The sequence below is a fragment of the Typopeltis vanoorti genome, chromosome 18, assembly GCF_054136105.1.
Source record: "Typopeltis vanoorti isolate ZY-2024b chromosome 18, IOZ_Tvanoo_1.0, whole genome shotgun sequence".
Lineage (NCBI taxonomy): Eukaryota > Metazoa > Arthropoda > Arachnida > Uropygi > Thelyphonidae > Typopeltis > Typopeltis vanoorti.
In genome coordinates, this window is record NC_143566.1 from 51,910,877 (window position 1) to 51,928,274 (window position 17,398).

At 34.8% G+C, this 17,398-nt stretch overlaps 1 protein-coding gene across 1 annotated transcript in view; it reads left to right on the forward strand.

The window, feature by feature from the left end:
- Nucleotides 1-17,398, forward strand: part of LOC150096670 (serine/threonine-protein kinase Nek8-like) — a 253,264-nt gene that overhangs the window by 38,024 nt on the left and 197,842 nt on the right. The window lies entirely within an intron of this gene.

Consider the following 17,398-nt stretch of genomic DNA (forward strand, 5'->3'; position numbering starts at 1 on the left):
TTACATAGCTTTCCCAGATCTACAGAACTTTAATAGAGATTCTTATTTATACTCTCATGATTTTTTCAACTATTTGTTTTGAAGTGAAAATCTGATTTTCACTTCAAAACAAATTTTATGATTTTCTTACTGCATTTTCATGGTTTTCTTCCAACCCCCCCCTTTTTTTTTAAGTAAGAACAGTCTAAACTCAAATTGTTCTTACCTTACGTTGTTTTACAGTTTTTCTTAGCCTCTTCTCATGTATATTTGCATAAATTTTATGTAGAATACTCAGTAGTAAGGAATATAATAACAAAGATTTACTTTGTTATTATATTGTATTGTGGCTGCTTGAGATTCACAGTACATATTAAAGGTATGCCAACTTTCATTATCTAGAGATTCTTCCAGTTTCTCCGCTATAGTTCTTTCTTTATTGAAAAGAAAAGCAAGCGTTCATTTAGTATCCGAGATTCTTTCAGACAGTAGGTCTAATTTAGCTTTATGATAGATTCTCCTCACACATTCTGTTGTTATGTTTTCTTTAAAGCACATAAATTTAGGAAAGACAGCATGAAATTTGCAATGTTTCAAGAAGACCAACCTGTTGATGCTTAGTCCAATCCTCTTCAGTGTCTTGTTGAAGTTTCTTTTATTATTAATATTAGAAGCCTCGTCATGAAGGTTATAGATGAAAGAATGATCATTAACTCAGTTAACATACATATTTTTATAAAGAATTGAATGACTAGAACTGAGATTTAAGTAAAAAGGTTTTAATATAAAAACACGACTGGTTTTGGCTTGTAACAGCCTTCATCAGGTGACTTATAAAAGAAAGACAAAAGAAAAAAACACTAAAACACTGAATCTTAAATAAACTATGAACATCATAGAGAGTCTCTATACATAATTGACACTAAATCGTTGTGGTTGTATTTAAAGCTGTTCTTTCGTTAGTTGTATTGTTGGGAAAGTGCATGCTAGTAGCATCTCATGAATGCCATTACATGATTACAGCTGAATGACAATCTGGGAGGTTGTAGCTCAAGTTATTATTTAGATGAACAGGATTGAAGATGATTTCTCTAGATTCCACGATTTTTCTCTCTAGTTCATCATTGCAACGGAAGGTGTTAGTAGATTTTTCCCAGCAGACTTTGTGACTTTTGGACTAAGCATCAACAGGTTGGTCTTCTGTAAATGATGCAAATTTCGCACTGTCTTTCCTAAATTTATGTTGTTTAAAGAAGACATAACAACTGAACGTGCGAGGAGAATCTATCATAAAGCTAAATTAGACCTACTGTCTGAAAGAATCTTGGATACTAAACGAACTCTCGCTTTTCTTTTCAATAAAAAAAGAACTATCAGAGAAATTGGAAGAATCTCTAGATAATGAAAGTTGGCATACCTTTAATACATACTGTGAATCTCAAGCAGCCACAATACAATATGATAACAAAGTAAATCTTATAAGTAAATTTGAAACATTAAAAGGATTACAAAATAATAGGAACTTCTCAAAACCAAACATCAATATTGACAAGGTCGTTATCAACAAATCTTCTTATATCCTTTCAGATGTAGAAAAAAGCATCCTTAGTAAAAGTCTAAACTTTATTCCTTCCCAAATTAATACCAAAGGAGACACTACTTACAAAAATAGAAAGAGCTACTTCTTTTCTCCCTCCACAAGATGCAAAATTTGAATGTATCGAATCAGTCTTTATTATCAATAACGCAAAACCACCTGCAGATAACATTACTTCAACAGAACACAAAGCTATTAAAAGTTTAAAAAACAACAGATATAATTATCCTTCCTGCGGATAAAGGCAATGCAACAGTCATCCTCAACTCTGAAGATTACCAGAATAAAATGCTTGAATTACTACATAATGATACCTACTCAATACTCGAGAGAGATTCAACTCATGAACTTCAAAATCGTACAAACAACTTATTAAAAACAACAACTGAATTATCCCGAAACGTTCTCTTATCTCTACGCTCTCTCCATCCGTTAATTCCTTGCATATATGGTGTTCCTAAAATCCATAAAGAGCACACCCCATTACGCCCAATTGTAGAAGTATCAATTCTCTGATGTACAACCTTTCAAAATATCTTGCCAAATACCTGAAACGTTTTTCAGGCAAGTCACCATCCTTTATCAAGAACACTACAGAATTTGTTACATACATCAAGGATATTACAGTTAATGAAGATGACATCATGGCTAGCTTGGACATAACTTCTTTGTTCACTAATGTCCCAACAGATGAAGTCCTAACATTACTCAAGGACGAGTTATCCAAAAAAATGTTAGCCTTGCTTACACATTGCATCAGGTCCAGTCACTTCAAATTTCAAGATAATATATACAAACAAAATGATGGACTGGATATGGGTAATCCTTTATCACCTGTACTCGCAAATATTTAATTAGAGGATTTTGAAACCAAGGCTATCTCTTCCTTTATTTTAACACCTAAAGATTGGAAACGATATGTAGATGATGTATTCATTATTTGGAGCCATGTACATGATTCCTTATGGTTTTCCTCGAACATCTCAATAGCCGACATCAAAGTATTAAGTTTACTACCGAGTTTGAAACAGATAATTCCAAGCCTTTTCTTGGAATTATCTGTTTCATTGATGTCAATCTGACTCGCTCTTCTGGTAAACTCAAAATATCGATATATAGAAAGCCCACACATACCAACAGATATCTGCATAGTCAGTCCCATCATTTCCCTTCTCATAAGCTTGGAATAATTTCCACCTTGGGACAAGAGCCCATTCTCTTCTATTGACGAAAATGAACTTCTTACAGAAATAAACCATCTGAAAACTTCTTTTGAAGTTAATGGATATTCCAAGAGAATCATTGAAAAATTCCTTCTTAATCATCCTAGACATCACTCAGAAGAAACAAATAGATTCAAAGGCAATATATCTATTCCTTACATAAGTGCTGTTTCACATAAATTATCAAATGTTTTAAGAAAATACAATATCAGAACTTGTTCACTCCACTTCCAAAGATCCGTTTCTTAATAAACCACCCAAAACCTTTTCATCATCAACTCAAATACCCTGGTGTATAAAAAATATTGTGTAATTGTGATATTCCTTATTTTGGGCAGACAGCCAAATCTGTCGAATTGCATATGGAAGAATACATGAGGGACATTACTTACAAGTGACAGCGAGCCAGTGCATTATCAAGTCATATCCTTTTCTCAGCTAATCCTAATGATGAAAACCAAAGTTACAAAGTCTGCTGGGAAAAATCTACTAACATCTTCCGTTGCAATGATGAACTAGAGAGAAAAATCATGGAATCTAGAGAAATCATCTTCAATCTTGTTCATCTAAATAATAACTTGAGCTACAACCTCCCAGATTCTTATTCAGCTGTAATCATTTACTGACGTTCACAAGATGCTACTAGCATGCACTTTCCCAACAATACAACTAATGAAAAAACAGCTTTAAATACAACCACAACAATTTAATTTCAGTTATATATAGCGATTCTCTATGATGTTCATAGTTTATTTAAGTGTTTGTTCTCTTTTCTTTCTTTTATAATGTCACCTGATGAAGGCTGTTACAAGCCGAAACTAGTCGTGTTTTTATATTAAAACCTTTTTACTTAAATCTCGGTTCTAGTCATTAAATTCTTTATAAAAATATGTATGTTAACCGAGTTAATGATCATTCTTTCATATATATATATATAAAAACTATTTCAAACCAACAGATATTACTAGCATGAATAACTATTGAAACATTGGTAGGTTTTGGAAGTTTTTTCCCACTTGGATTGACTATAATAAATTTAGTTTAATCCTTTATTCAAGTGTAAGCAAACAAAGTTTGCACCTGAAGTATCTTCAGAACTGAGGCAACTCGTGGTAAAGGTGGGCAAAGCTCTCATCACTCCTTGTTCTTAGTATGTTCCATAATGCAAAGCATATCTCCTTGCTGACATGTATAATGCTATGCATTAAGGGAAGGGCCACTATCAAGACCAGTTTAGATCTTTATTGAATGTTCAATTACAGGTCAAACTCTAAAAAACTCAGCGTTGTTCCCTTCAGTAACAGGCTCACCTCATTTGCTCATATGTCATCTGAGGGGTAACAGCAACAGCCATGCCTCGGTTAACTTCATGGGCTACAGCATTGCCGTTGATTACTCCCCCCTTCCCTCCAGGACCTGGGTGACAGCAACAGCCGAGCCTCAGTTAAAACTTCATGGGCTGCAGCATTGCCATTCCTCACCCAAGCTTCCAACCAGTTTTGACCTTTATCGAGGTCTAATCAGTGGCAGCCAGATCCAGAGGTGGTGATACCAAGGTGGAAGAAATGGAGAAGTCATATTTACCTATACGAGTTGCCAAAATTTGTCTCACCTTATTATTAAATTACTCTGGATTTAGATAGCAATGTTGGAAGTTTTTTCCCACTTGGTTAGACTATAATAAATTTAGTTTAATCCTTTTTAGTTTAATTGAGTTTAATACATGTCCGCAAGGAGATGTGTTTTTTATTATGGGAGATACTATGACAAGGAGTGATGAGAGCTTGGTCCACCTTTACCACGAGTTGCCTCAGTCCTGAAGATACTTTAGGTACAAACTTCGTTTGCTTACACTTGGATAAAGGATTAAACTAAATTTATTATAGTCTAACCAAGTGGAAAAAAACATCCGACATCTTTCTCTAAATCCAGAGTAATTTAATAATAAGGTGAGATGCCTTTTGGCAACTTGTATAGGTAAATATGACTTCTCCATTGCTTCCTCCTTGGTATCACCATCTCTGGGTCTGGCTCCCACTGACGAGACCTCAATAAAGGTCGAAACCGGTCTGCGTAGTGGCCCTTCCCGTAATGCATAGCATTATATTTTTGCATTGTGGGAGATACTAAGACAAGGAGTGATGAGAGCTTGGTCCACCTTTACCATGAGTTGCCTCAGTCCTGAAGATACTTCAGGTGCAAACTTTGTTTGCTTATACTTGGATAAAGGATTAAACTAAATTTATTGTTTATAGGTTTAATAAAGTTTTTATATTAGTTCTCACTGTTTGGTCGCTATACTAGAATTATGGAAGATGTCTTACAACTACTGAAATCTAAAAGTTTCATTTTCTACCACTGCTCTAATTTCTTGTTTCATTTAACAGTTTTTCAGAATAATTGCTCCTGACATCCATAATATCTTTTGATTTTGTCACCATTTTTGTTTCTGATTCTTTTTCTATAGGCTATTGACAAGACTTATAAAATTCCTTAATTTTATAAGGTTTATCAATAGCTTACAGAACATTTTGTCACTTTTGTGATATTTATCTCCTATATTCGTACAATGCTTTCCCCTTACTTTTGAATTACTTTTACATATAGTTTAACCTTCTTACAATTTTCTCTGTATTCTCTCATTGCACTTGATGACTCATTTGCTAAGAACTTTTGATTTCTTTCTTCTTTTCCCTGGATTGCTTATCCGCCTTCTTGAGTTCTTCTAGAAAGTTCAAATTTTTCAGTCTTTGTAAACAATTTACCACAGGCATACCTGGTTGAATGACGTTTTTTTCAGAGTTTGATTCTCCAAGGTTTGGTTCTTATTTTCAAACTCTTTAATTTTTTTCATGAATAATATTCTGTACCTGAGTATACAGTCAGCTGCAAAAATTTGTTTATTTAAAATATTTTTCTACACACTTTTTTTTCAATATGAAGTTGAGTTGTATCCTGCTCAAAGGTAAACAGCGTTCGCTTCCTATTTCAAATCCAATATAAACTCTTGTTTTCTGAAGTAGTGTGGAAATAACACCATCACAGTAATGTAGTCAATAAGACTTTTTATTAATATCAGACCTCCAAGGAGTCTAAAGACTCATTGCAGGAGTCACCACTCTTGAAGTGGGCTGAGTTTTTTCTGTGTGAAGGGGTTACCAGTATATTGGGGAAGCACATTTGCTAAATATTTTGCTAATTTGTATGTGGGTGAATCAATAGCATAAACAGGTGGGTGTAATGGCACATTCTCTTTATGGATTTTAGGTAGTCCATATATATGGTGGGAGTGGGCTAGAATTAAATGGTTTTAGTTTATTAGCAACTTCATGATCTTTTTAAGGAGTCTGTGAAGATTTGATAATTACTATTTTATTATTATTCTTGATTTCCAGTAGTGCTTCATATGCTACAGTAGTTCTAAACTACTATGATTATACATTGAAACTTACTTCTTTACTTAAAGATTGCTCAACCTACCATCCCTTAGACTATGACCCTCCCAATATACAGATCATTTTACAGACTTCTTAAAAAATTCACCTCCTGGAATGTTGAAGTTACTAATAAACTAAATTGATATATATATATATATATATATATATATATATATATATATCGTATATGTCGGCGTATAAGATGACTCTCAAATACTACAGAAAACCCCTCGAAATCATGGGTCATTTTATATGGCGATTATGAAAAGGGAAGATGGCTTACAACTACTTTGATTATAAGATTTTAATTTCTTGGATGAACATTTAGATAGTTACAATATATCATTATATAAGAAAATAGCAGTGTTTATAAACATATCAGATTCGTTTTTTGTTACATAAATTTATTTAAAATATTACAATAGATGGGGTGCTTAAGGGTCAAAGCTGTATAACTGAGAGGAGACCTCCACATAGCCTTTAAAGGAATGTGGAGAACCTACCAGAGCTTCTGACCTAATGTCCAATCCTCACCTTCTCATGTTGCACCCTGTTGGGTATCTACTTGGATACTGAGTGAACAAGGATGGGCTGGCAATTTGGGATTGGATTTAGCCAACCAAGTTGTATTCTTATTGGTTAAACCAAAATAAAAAATGATGGTACAACATGACAAAATTTCATGCCAGCTGGGGCGTTGCCCGGTTAAACAAGGCCCCCGTTGTTTTGGACAGGGAACTAGGGTGAACAGCGAAAATTCAGCTCCTGGAACAAATCTGAAAACACACCCCAACTCAACATCACCAGAGTTAAAGATCGGTACTATCAACATAAGAAACCTGAATGGCAAAGAAATGGAGCTAGCTGAGGAATTAGATAAGTACCAGATCGACATAATAGGGGTGACTGAAACAAAAAAGACAAAAACTGGTGAGGTCTTTCTGGGCAATAAATACAAAATGTTATATTCAGCAATGATAATCAAGGAAAAGAACGAGTAGCCATAGTATTCAACACAAAATACTACGAGGCTAATCTTCTTGAATGGCAGTCAGTCTCAAGTAGAGTAACGTGGGCAAACATGAGAATGGGGAACTGGACAATGAGACTTATTTGTGCCTATGGTCCCACAGAAGGTTCTACTAAGGTAGAAGTGGAGGAATTTTTTGATGCTTTAGAAAAAGCAACTGACACAATGAAAAAGGAAAAGTTGGTCCTTGTTGGGGATCTAAATAGCAGAGTAGGAAATGATTGTGAGACATACAAAAATATTTTGGGAAAATTTGGAGAAAAGACAAAGCTAATAATAATGGCAAATATCTGTTGGATTTCTGCTCAGGACATGGAGTGATTATTACTAACACCATGTTCCAACATAAAAATGTGCACAAATTCACATGGAGAGAAGAGGCTAGGAATAAGAAAAGTCTCATTGACTATGTTATTGTTGATAGTATATTTTCTCTCTGGTGCAAGACACCAGAGTGTACGGAGGATTTGAAATTGGAAGTGATCCCTATTTAGTCTTGAGCAGGATAAAATTGAATTTCATATTGAAAAGAATGACATGTAAGAAAGTTTTAAAGCGAACAAAAGTTGAGCAGCTCTCAGATGCGAACTGTAGACTAAAATACACAAAGATTATTGAAAAAAAAATGAAAGAGTTTAAGAACAGGAAACAAACCTTGGAGATTCAGTAGCAAACACTGAAAAAACATTGATTGATTCTGCCAGAGAGGCATGTGGTGAAGTTGTCTGCAAGGATAGAAAAATTAGAACTCCATGGTGGACACAGGAAGTTAAAGAGGCAATGAAAGAAAAAAAGAAAGCATATCAAAAGTTACTGGCAAATAAGTCAGCTTGTGCTCTTAGAGAATATAGAGACAAATGCAAGAATGCTAAACACTGTGTAAAAATAGCTAAACAAAAGTCATTGGAGGACATTGGCAAGAATATAGAAAATAAATATCAAGAAGGTGGCAAAATATTCTGGAGGTTGTTGAAGAAGCTAGGAATGGAGAAAAGAGTACTGTAAAAGGAGTTAGAGATGATAAAAGGTGACATGAAAACAGTAGAAAAAGATATCCTTGAGGTATGAAATATTTACTTTGAAAAACTGCTAAATGAAACAAGCAGTGATGACAGCACAGTGGTAAAAAACACTGACCAGGCATGCAGTCAGGAACATATCCATACTTGAAGTAGAAAAAGCCATCAAAGGCTTGAAATGTGGAAAGGCAGCAGGAGTAGATGATATTTGACCAGAAATGCTGAAGTATGGTGGTATAAAAGTCTTACAGTGGCTGCACTTCATAGTTCAGAAAGCCTGGACAGAGGGATGAATTCCCAATGATTGGAGTAGAGCTCTCATAGTACCCATATATAAAAAGGGAAATAAAACTGAATGTGAGAATTACAGAGGCATTTCCCTACCGAGTGTTCCTGGCAAGATCTATGCAAGTATACTTGAGAAATGGTTGAGAAGAATTGTGGAAGAAAAGCTTGGTGAAGAACAAGCTGGATTCAGGCCAAATAGAGGCTGTCAGGATCAGATCTTCACTTTACGACAAATAGTCGAGAAAGCATGGGAATATAACAGAGATCTGTATTTAAGTTTTGTTGATTTGGAAAAGGCATATGACAAGGTGCCAAGAGAGAAGCTATAGTCATAGAGAAGCTATATTCAATACGCTACAGTTATATGGTGTCAATTGGGCATTATATCAAGAAATACTTAGTCTTTATTTGAGTTGTAAGTCAGCAGTTAGAATTGAAAGAAGTACGGGAAGATGATTTAATGTTAAATTTGGTGTGAGACAAGAGTGTACATTATCCCCTCTGCTATTCATCATCTATATGGATCACATTATGAAGAAAAGTGGTATTAAACTTGATATCAAAATTCGAGATGTTAATATCAGCTCTTTGCTTTTTGCAGATGATGTTATACTTCTAAATAAATCCACTACAAGTCTGCAAGATTCTCTGACTAAATTGAATAACTGTTGTAATAGATATGGTATGAAGGTCAGCAATAAAACTAGGCAGAATCATTGAAAATGTCACCTGTATTTTGAATGGAGAACCTGTGGAACAAGTAAAACATTTCAGCTACTTAGGCACGATTTTTAGTGAAGATGGTAAATTAAATATAGAAATAGACAATAGAATCAGCAAAGCTGGTATGGTGGGAAGTCAATTGAATAAATTCATATGGAATAAGAGAGAAATTAGTCGGAACCCTAAATTAGCTGTATACAAGTCAGTGTTCAAACCAGTTTTAACTTATGGATCTGAGAGCTGGGTCAGAAGTAAAACACTTGACCAAAGACTAGAGACCGCAGATATGAGAGGCCTGAGAAAGATTAGAGGTGTGACAGATGTCGTCAATGGCAATATCTTATTAAAAACGCGGATATTAGGAAAGAGCTTGACATTGTCAGCATCCAGGAATGCATTAGTAGAGCTAATCTCATGTGGTATGGTCACTTAAACAGAATGGGTGAAGAAAGACTAGCAAAACAAGTGTTCTCTGCCAGGTTGGCAGCAAAACGACCCAGTGGAAGACCAAGATATAGGTGGATTGATATGGTACAATGTGCCTTTGACGATAGAAATATAAGATCTGATAATGTTGGAGTCTTGACAAGTAACAGACTGATTTGGAGGAAAATTGTAGATAGGAAGTTAGTAATGATGTAATTTTTTTCATGTAGTACTATCATATCCTGTACACCCCTTGAGGGTACATGGCAGGAATTTGATGATGATGTAAGTCTTAAAAAACAAATTATAATTATTAACTTCAATTTTCATCATCATCCTCTGTTGAAAATAGTGCTTCAGATTCATTGTTTAAATGATCATCATATGGATCCCAGTTCGAATCCAGTGAATTGATTTCATTTTCATCGTCATCAGTGTCCCACAACAGATCATCTTCCATACCACCCATAAGATTAGAGATACCACATTTTCTAAATGATTTTATTGCAATCTTTATTTTAACTTTATTCCATGCTTTGATCAAAACTTCGAACTAGCACACTCTTACTATCTTTAGACTCCACTGTTTTATTGCATATCATATCAAAGCTCATAGGAGTTTCATCCATATTTCCAATATTTGATAGGAAATTTATGTTCTTGTCTCAACTGAATAATAAATTTATGGAAACTGGTAAGTTTGTGGTCAAGATCTGCTGATAGTTTTTGAGCAATTTTAGTTTTTTGTCGTATTACCAGACTTTGTCTGTTCATAAAACGGTTACACAATCCTGAAGTAGCTTGAAATTCTATACTTTCATCAGGATTCAATCTTGACCATTTTATGCATATGCTGTAATCATATTTCTTATAACAAGATAACCATTCTGCCTTTGTTCGAATACCCATTCTGCAATGTGATTTTCCAGTTGTGGCCATCAGGTGATCCCCGTTCTTATTGCACATTTTTTCTTTGGCAATTTTTTAAAAATATCTTCTTTCTTCCTCCATTCTCTTATTATCTTCTCGGTTATTGTCAAACTTTCTTGCAGCAGCACAGTTATTAGTTTGCTTTGCCATTTCAATTACTCTTATTTTAAATCGAGCTTCATACTTTGTTCGTTTTGTTGCTGGTTCTTCCATGAATTTAAATGATAGCAATTTTAATAATCCTAAAATTAAAAAAAATTGCAAAATTAATAATTAATTAAAATTGGGGCTAATCACTTTTAATTAGGGTAATTCATGTAAATACTAAATCTATGCTATGCAAAAAAAATAACGGATATAACAACAATACCTAACGTTGCATTAATACAAGAAACAAGAAATCGGGGGGTCATCTTATACAACCAACATAAGCTTAAAACCTAAAAATAGCCTAAAATTTAGGCCTCGTTTTTATACGCTAGTCATTCTATACGCTGACATATACGGTATATGGACTTATATACGACTACCTCAAATTCATAAACAGAATATGACATTATATCCAACTGTCGATGCCAAGTAGGTCTTTCTTCTGAGAAATAAGACAGAACTGTAGTTTAGTAGCTTGAAAATTACTAGATTATTTTCATCAGCTGGAGAATGGCAAGGAGATTAATGTTTACAACATTTGTTATGGAATGTCTGATGCTGGAATCATTTGAACTCTAAGGTTTGCTGATAAATATAGAAATCTGATGGAAGAGACCATTACCATGCTAGTGATCCATTTGCAAATGGCAGCTAACATGATAATTTGGTAAGAAGATCACCATGCCAACTCCAGTGAAATGTCTTGAAATGTCAGTAGCAAACGCTTCAATTTCTCCCACCTTTTTTATGGCTTGTGTCCAAAGGCAAGTAACGTTAACTAAGAGATCTGTGAAACAAGTGTGGTGAAATCCATATTAGTGATCACTGAATAATTGGCGGTATTCCAGCTAATGAAGCTGTTTACTGTTAACGACATTATTATTATGACATCTCTAGGGAGTCCAACGACTCATCGAGGGAAGGCACCTACTCTACAACTCTCTGTCTCCACCACTCACTCCACTAATGAACCAATTACACCAACACCATCTACTGCCCACCACCACTAGTATTTTCACAGACAATCACAAACATCCATGCCCACAGTGGGATTCAAACCCCCAGTCGTTTTTCTGGAGAGCTGATACGTTAACCACTTGGCCAACCAGGCTGACATTCTCCATTATTTTTGAGAGGATTAAGGTGAGGGCAGCGAGACAACAGTTTAATTTTGACTTTTGTCTACTCTTTTTAGAGAAAGCTGGATAAAGGTTTGCTTCCTGTTGTTTGGTTGACATTAGACAAGTACAAGGTGTAGTCAAAGAGTACAGTGAATGTAGTTGCAGCACTTGATCTGTCAGTTGAAGAGCAAAGCTAAGAGAGAATCACGTGATCTCATATCCATCTGTAAGTCACATGATGAGTTTCAAGTTGATCAGAAGGTTCTGACCTGTGTTTTCATCACTTACAAAAATGGAAAGTGGTGATCAGGAACAATGAGTGAACATTGGCAATTTCATTGGAATTTCCTGATTGTGTGACTTTAGATCCAAACTGTTTTCAGTTTGGATCTTCATAATAGGAGATGAATCTTGGGTGTGCAGTTATAATCCTTAGACCAGGATCCAGAGCAGACGGAAAACGGCCAACTCACCTCAGCCAAAAAAAAGGGACGACAATCGAAATCCAATGTCAGTCTTATTGATTGTCTTTTATCTGGAGGGTATTGCAGGTGGAGTTCATACCTAGAGACACTTCATTCAGCTCTGAATATTATAAAGAAGTACTGGAATATTTGAAGAATAATGTGCATTGAAAAAGACTGCAGAAGTGAGCGAATGCTTTCATTTGTATCACAATAATGCCCTGTGTCATACATCTCTTCTTATTTAATGGTTCTTGTCAGACAAAAATATTACTGTGTGTGCCCGCATCCATTGTATTCACCCTGTGACTTCAGGCTCTTTCCAAAGTTGAAATTGACAATGAAGGGAAAGCATTTTGCCTCAATACAAGAAATTGAAGTGTCCACGACAATGTGCCTAAAAGAACTAATGAAATATGACTTCTAGAATTGTTTCAGAAAGTGTCTGGAATGTTGGACGTGTGTGACAGGCTAGGAGACTACTTTGAAGGAAATTAATTTATGCTAGTATTTAGGTTAATAAACTAAATCACACTGATTTACTGGGGATTTTTCTGATATCTTCTTAGCAAAAGATCAGCGGAGCATGCTGAGTTGATTGTGGTGTAGTATAGGTGGTAGTTGCAGTGTAGGTGATTTTCTTTGGTCATTTATATAAAAGTTGAAGAAAACTGACACCAAAGGTCATTCTTATCTTTAGGTTTGCTTTGGCATACTTGTTAGAGAGCCAAGGCTTAGATAGTGGTTGGGGATTTTGTGTGGAGTAGGTATGAACTCTCATTCCATTGAAGATTATTTCACTTATTCAGTTGGATCAGATGTTTGGATTAAACTACAAAAAACACTGAAACTGTTAAATGAGGAAGGGAAGAGATTTTGACTTGTTATGAACTTGGAAAAACAAAGACAATGGTATTTGGTGAGAAGAACATGAAACAAAAGATACAAGTGGATGGAATTGATATAGAAAATGTAGAACAATTCACATATTTGGGAAGTAAAATGATGTATGATTTGGACTGTAAAAAAGAAATAAAGATCAAGATTGCAAAGGGAAGACCAAATGTGAAGGCCATGAATAACATCTGGAAAAGTAAAGTGATCAGCCTGTAAACAAAACTAAAAGTACTGGAAATATGCATCTTTAGCAGTGTACTGTATGGATCTGAAACATGGGTAATAAATAAGGAATCAAGAAAAAGAATTTTGGCATTTGAAAGAACTTGTTACAGGACGATTCTAAGAATAGGATGGGTACAGAAAATCACAAATGAAGAGCTCTATCGGAAGATACAACTAAAAAATCTAATGCAGAAGATTATAAAACGGAAGCTGCAATTATTTGTGTTTGGTATTTTGGATGGTTTAAACAGAAGTAGACCATACAGAGAATGGATAGACGATATAAAGGACTGGTGTGGAATGGATGTACAGAAACTGCAACACTGTGCACTGAACAAAGAAAGGTGGAAGAAGATAGTGAAAGAGGCATCGGACACCAACAGACAGCGGTTCGTGATGATGATGAACCTGTAATAAACCATGGAAAAAGTGGCAATAGAAAAAAAAAAAAAAAAAAAGGTCAGAGACCATTACATTTGTTACCATTGCAGTCCCACAGTACATATGGCTGAGATCGACTCATTGTGTTTAACTGAATTAGAAGTTACATGTTTTGGTCTATTAGTATTGTGATTTTTTAAGCTACTTTACCTGATTGTGGATTTTCTCCCAAAATAAAAATAAATGAACAAGAAAGGAGTAGAAAAAACCACCAGTAAGCAAAACACATGAATTGATGATTTTCAGGTAACTTTCATACATATTTATTATTATTGAAATTAGTTTCCAAAAGATTGTTTAATTATGTGAATTGAAATCATGATGGGAAAGGGGAAAAAAATGCCTCATCTAAAATAATGTGTTGCATATGGAATATTAGAAGCAGAATAACAGTAAAATGTTTTGTATTAGATATGAGGTTGTACATTAGCTTAGTTTGGTTAGGTTCATCTGCTGAACCTTTTCCACACACACACACGCACACACATTTGTTCAGCTAGTGAGCCTTTATATATATATGTTACGGTTAAAGTGATAAATCTGGTTATTATTAATAATTACTGGTTAAAGTGAATAATTTACGAGAATTAATCGCTTTAACCAACCCGGCCACTGGGGAGGGCAAATTAGTCTTCTCGGTGCCGGTCCCAAGCCCAGATAAATTGGGAGAGTTGGCGTCAATAAGGGCATCTGGCCATAAAAAAACCATGCCAAAACCAAGGATGAAATGTTGAATAACAGAGAAAGGACCACGGCTAGGGCATACCCTGTAAGTGACACGCAGTTTTGTCGCCCGAGGACTGTGAGAAGTGGGCTAGGGCTACTGAACCAAGGACGGGTTCAGCTAAAGAAGCGAGTCCAACAGAAAGAGAGAGTGTGTGTAAAGTAAGAATTGGGTCGCTGAATGTGGGTACGATGAATGAGAAGAGTAGGGAGATAGTGGACATGATGAGAAGAAGGAAGCTGAAGATCTTGTGCGTGCAGGAGACGAGGTGGAAGGGCAATAAAGCAAAGGAGCTGGCGGAGGGATATAAACTGTTTTATAGTGGTATGAATGAGAAGGGAAGAAACGGAGTTGGAATTATCATCGATAAGGAGCTGAAGGGTAGAGTCTGCGAGGTATGCCAAAAGAATGATTGGATTATGAGTGTTAAGCTTGAGATGGGAGGAAGTGTGGCTACTATAGTGTGTGGCTACGCCCCACAAGTAGGTTGTGATGAGAGGAGAAAGAGACATTCTGGAGAGAACTTGACCAAGTAGTAATGAGAATCCTTGATGGTGAGAATTAACCTAACCTAACCTAAGTTAGGTTAGGTTAATTTATAATGATTTCTGATTAAATTGAGTGCAAAAGAAGCACTTTCCTTACTTTTTTATTTATTAACTAACCTTACCTTACCTAACCTAAACTAATCTAATCTAACCTAAGCTAACCTAACCTTTATTGGTTACTTTAGGTTAGGTTAATTTATAATGATTTCTGATTTCATTGAGTGCAAAATAAGTACTTTCCTTACTTTTTTCTTTATAAACTAATCTAACCTAAGCTGTTATAATTTCTATTGAGAATGAAAACCTATATATAAAACCTATAAACATATTTTTATTACATTTACCAGACTCCTCTAGGAATTATTCACTTTAACCGGTAATTATTAATAATAACCGGATTTATCACTTTAACCGTAACATATATATGTTCTTCTTTTCAGCAAATTTCAGTCCACTGCTGGATGAAGGCCTCCTACTCCAGCTTATTTCATCTTTCTCTGTTTTTGGCTATGGTTGACCAATTTTTTCCAGCAAATTTTCACCAAGCATTTGACTCCATCAAAATATGCAATAATCAAGGCACTTCAGAATCAGGAAGTTCCTGGAGAATATACAGACCTCCTCCTCCAGGAAAATATCGCACTGCAACAACAACAATCCACCTTCACATAAGTAGCAGTACGATACCAACTGAAAATGGTGTCCGACAAGGAGAGACTATCACCCAAAATCTTCATAGCAGTCCTTCAAGAAATATTTAATAATATAAACTGGACAAACTTTGGTATAAAAATTAATAACAAAAACTTAACACACTAAGACATGAAGGTGATATCATAATTTTTGCAAACACTCCAGAAGACCTTAATATGAAATTAGAAAGAGTCTCTTCATACACACACTTAGGTTATCTTATTGATCTAAGTGGACTCTAAAAGGAAATAAATAGAAGAGCTCAACTGGCCTGAAGTGCCTTTGGAAAATTGAAAAGTATTTTTCAAAACAAGAATGTCTCACTGTTTAAAAAGGAAGACATATAACCAGTGTATTCTTCCAGTCATCGCGTATGGTTGTGAAACTTGGTCTCTGACAGAAGCACTGACAAATAAGCTAGCAACAACTCAGAAGAATGGAAAGGCTGATGCCAGGCATCACATTAAAAGAAACAAAACACCTGAATAAGAAGCTAGACCCATATCACAGACATCATTCTTTATCAAAAGTGACTAAAATGGAAATGGGCTGGACATCTATCCAGAAGAGAAGATGAGGAATGGATCCCCCACACACACATGCACACACGCACACGAGGAGGGGAGCTGTAAAGTTCTGATAAACACCTAGAGCAAAAATGATATTAAAGCAACTGATATAACCACAAGAAAGAAAATATCTTAAGATTTTTTAACCCCCATGTTTCAGCAAATTGCAATAATTTGTTCTTTTTCTTTTAGGATATATAAGAAAACATGTAAGAGGTTTTGAAGAAATTTGAAATTATCACAACTTTTCAGCACGCGCACACACACACACAAATTGACTCTTGAAGAACGTGGGTTTGAATAGCACAGATCCACTTACATGCGGTTTTTAGGAATAAAGATATTGAAAAATTTTTGGAGATTTGTGGCAATTGAAAAAAACTCACAAACAAACCACATAGCTTAGGAATATCGAAAAAATTTAAAAAAGTTAGGTATGTTATGATTGCATAAAATATATATAGATACTAGTCTGTTTTATCATGTACTACCATCAAATATACACAGATCTATTCTAAAAAGTTAAAATTTATTAAAACTTATGCACACAAACACTTACAGACTGTATATGGCCATTTGTAGTCAAGAGAAATGTAAACAAATGTCAAGATGCAGTATTAAATCATAACTGCATAAATTAACTGTTATTAATTAAATTAATTAATTATCATAAAATAAAATTTTTATAACAATTTATTTATTAACGTATAGGCTAGGCTACTGGGAAGCAATTGTATCAATTGCACTAGTCTACCATAAAGCAATAATATTTCTGCTTCTTCATTATCAATGCATGAATCGTTATACCTGTAAATACATATGAATTTCCTTTTCACATTATTTTTTTCATTTTTGATGTATAATGTTAGTAATACATATAACATCTACAGTGTTTTGTATCATATAAGACAATA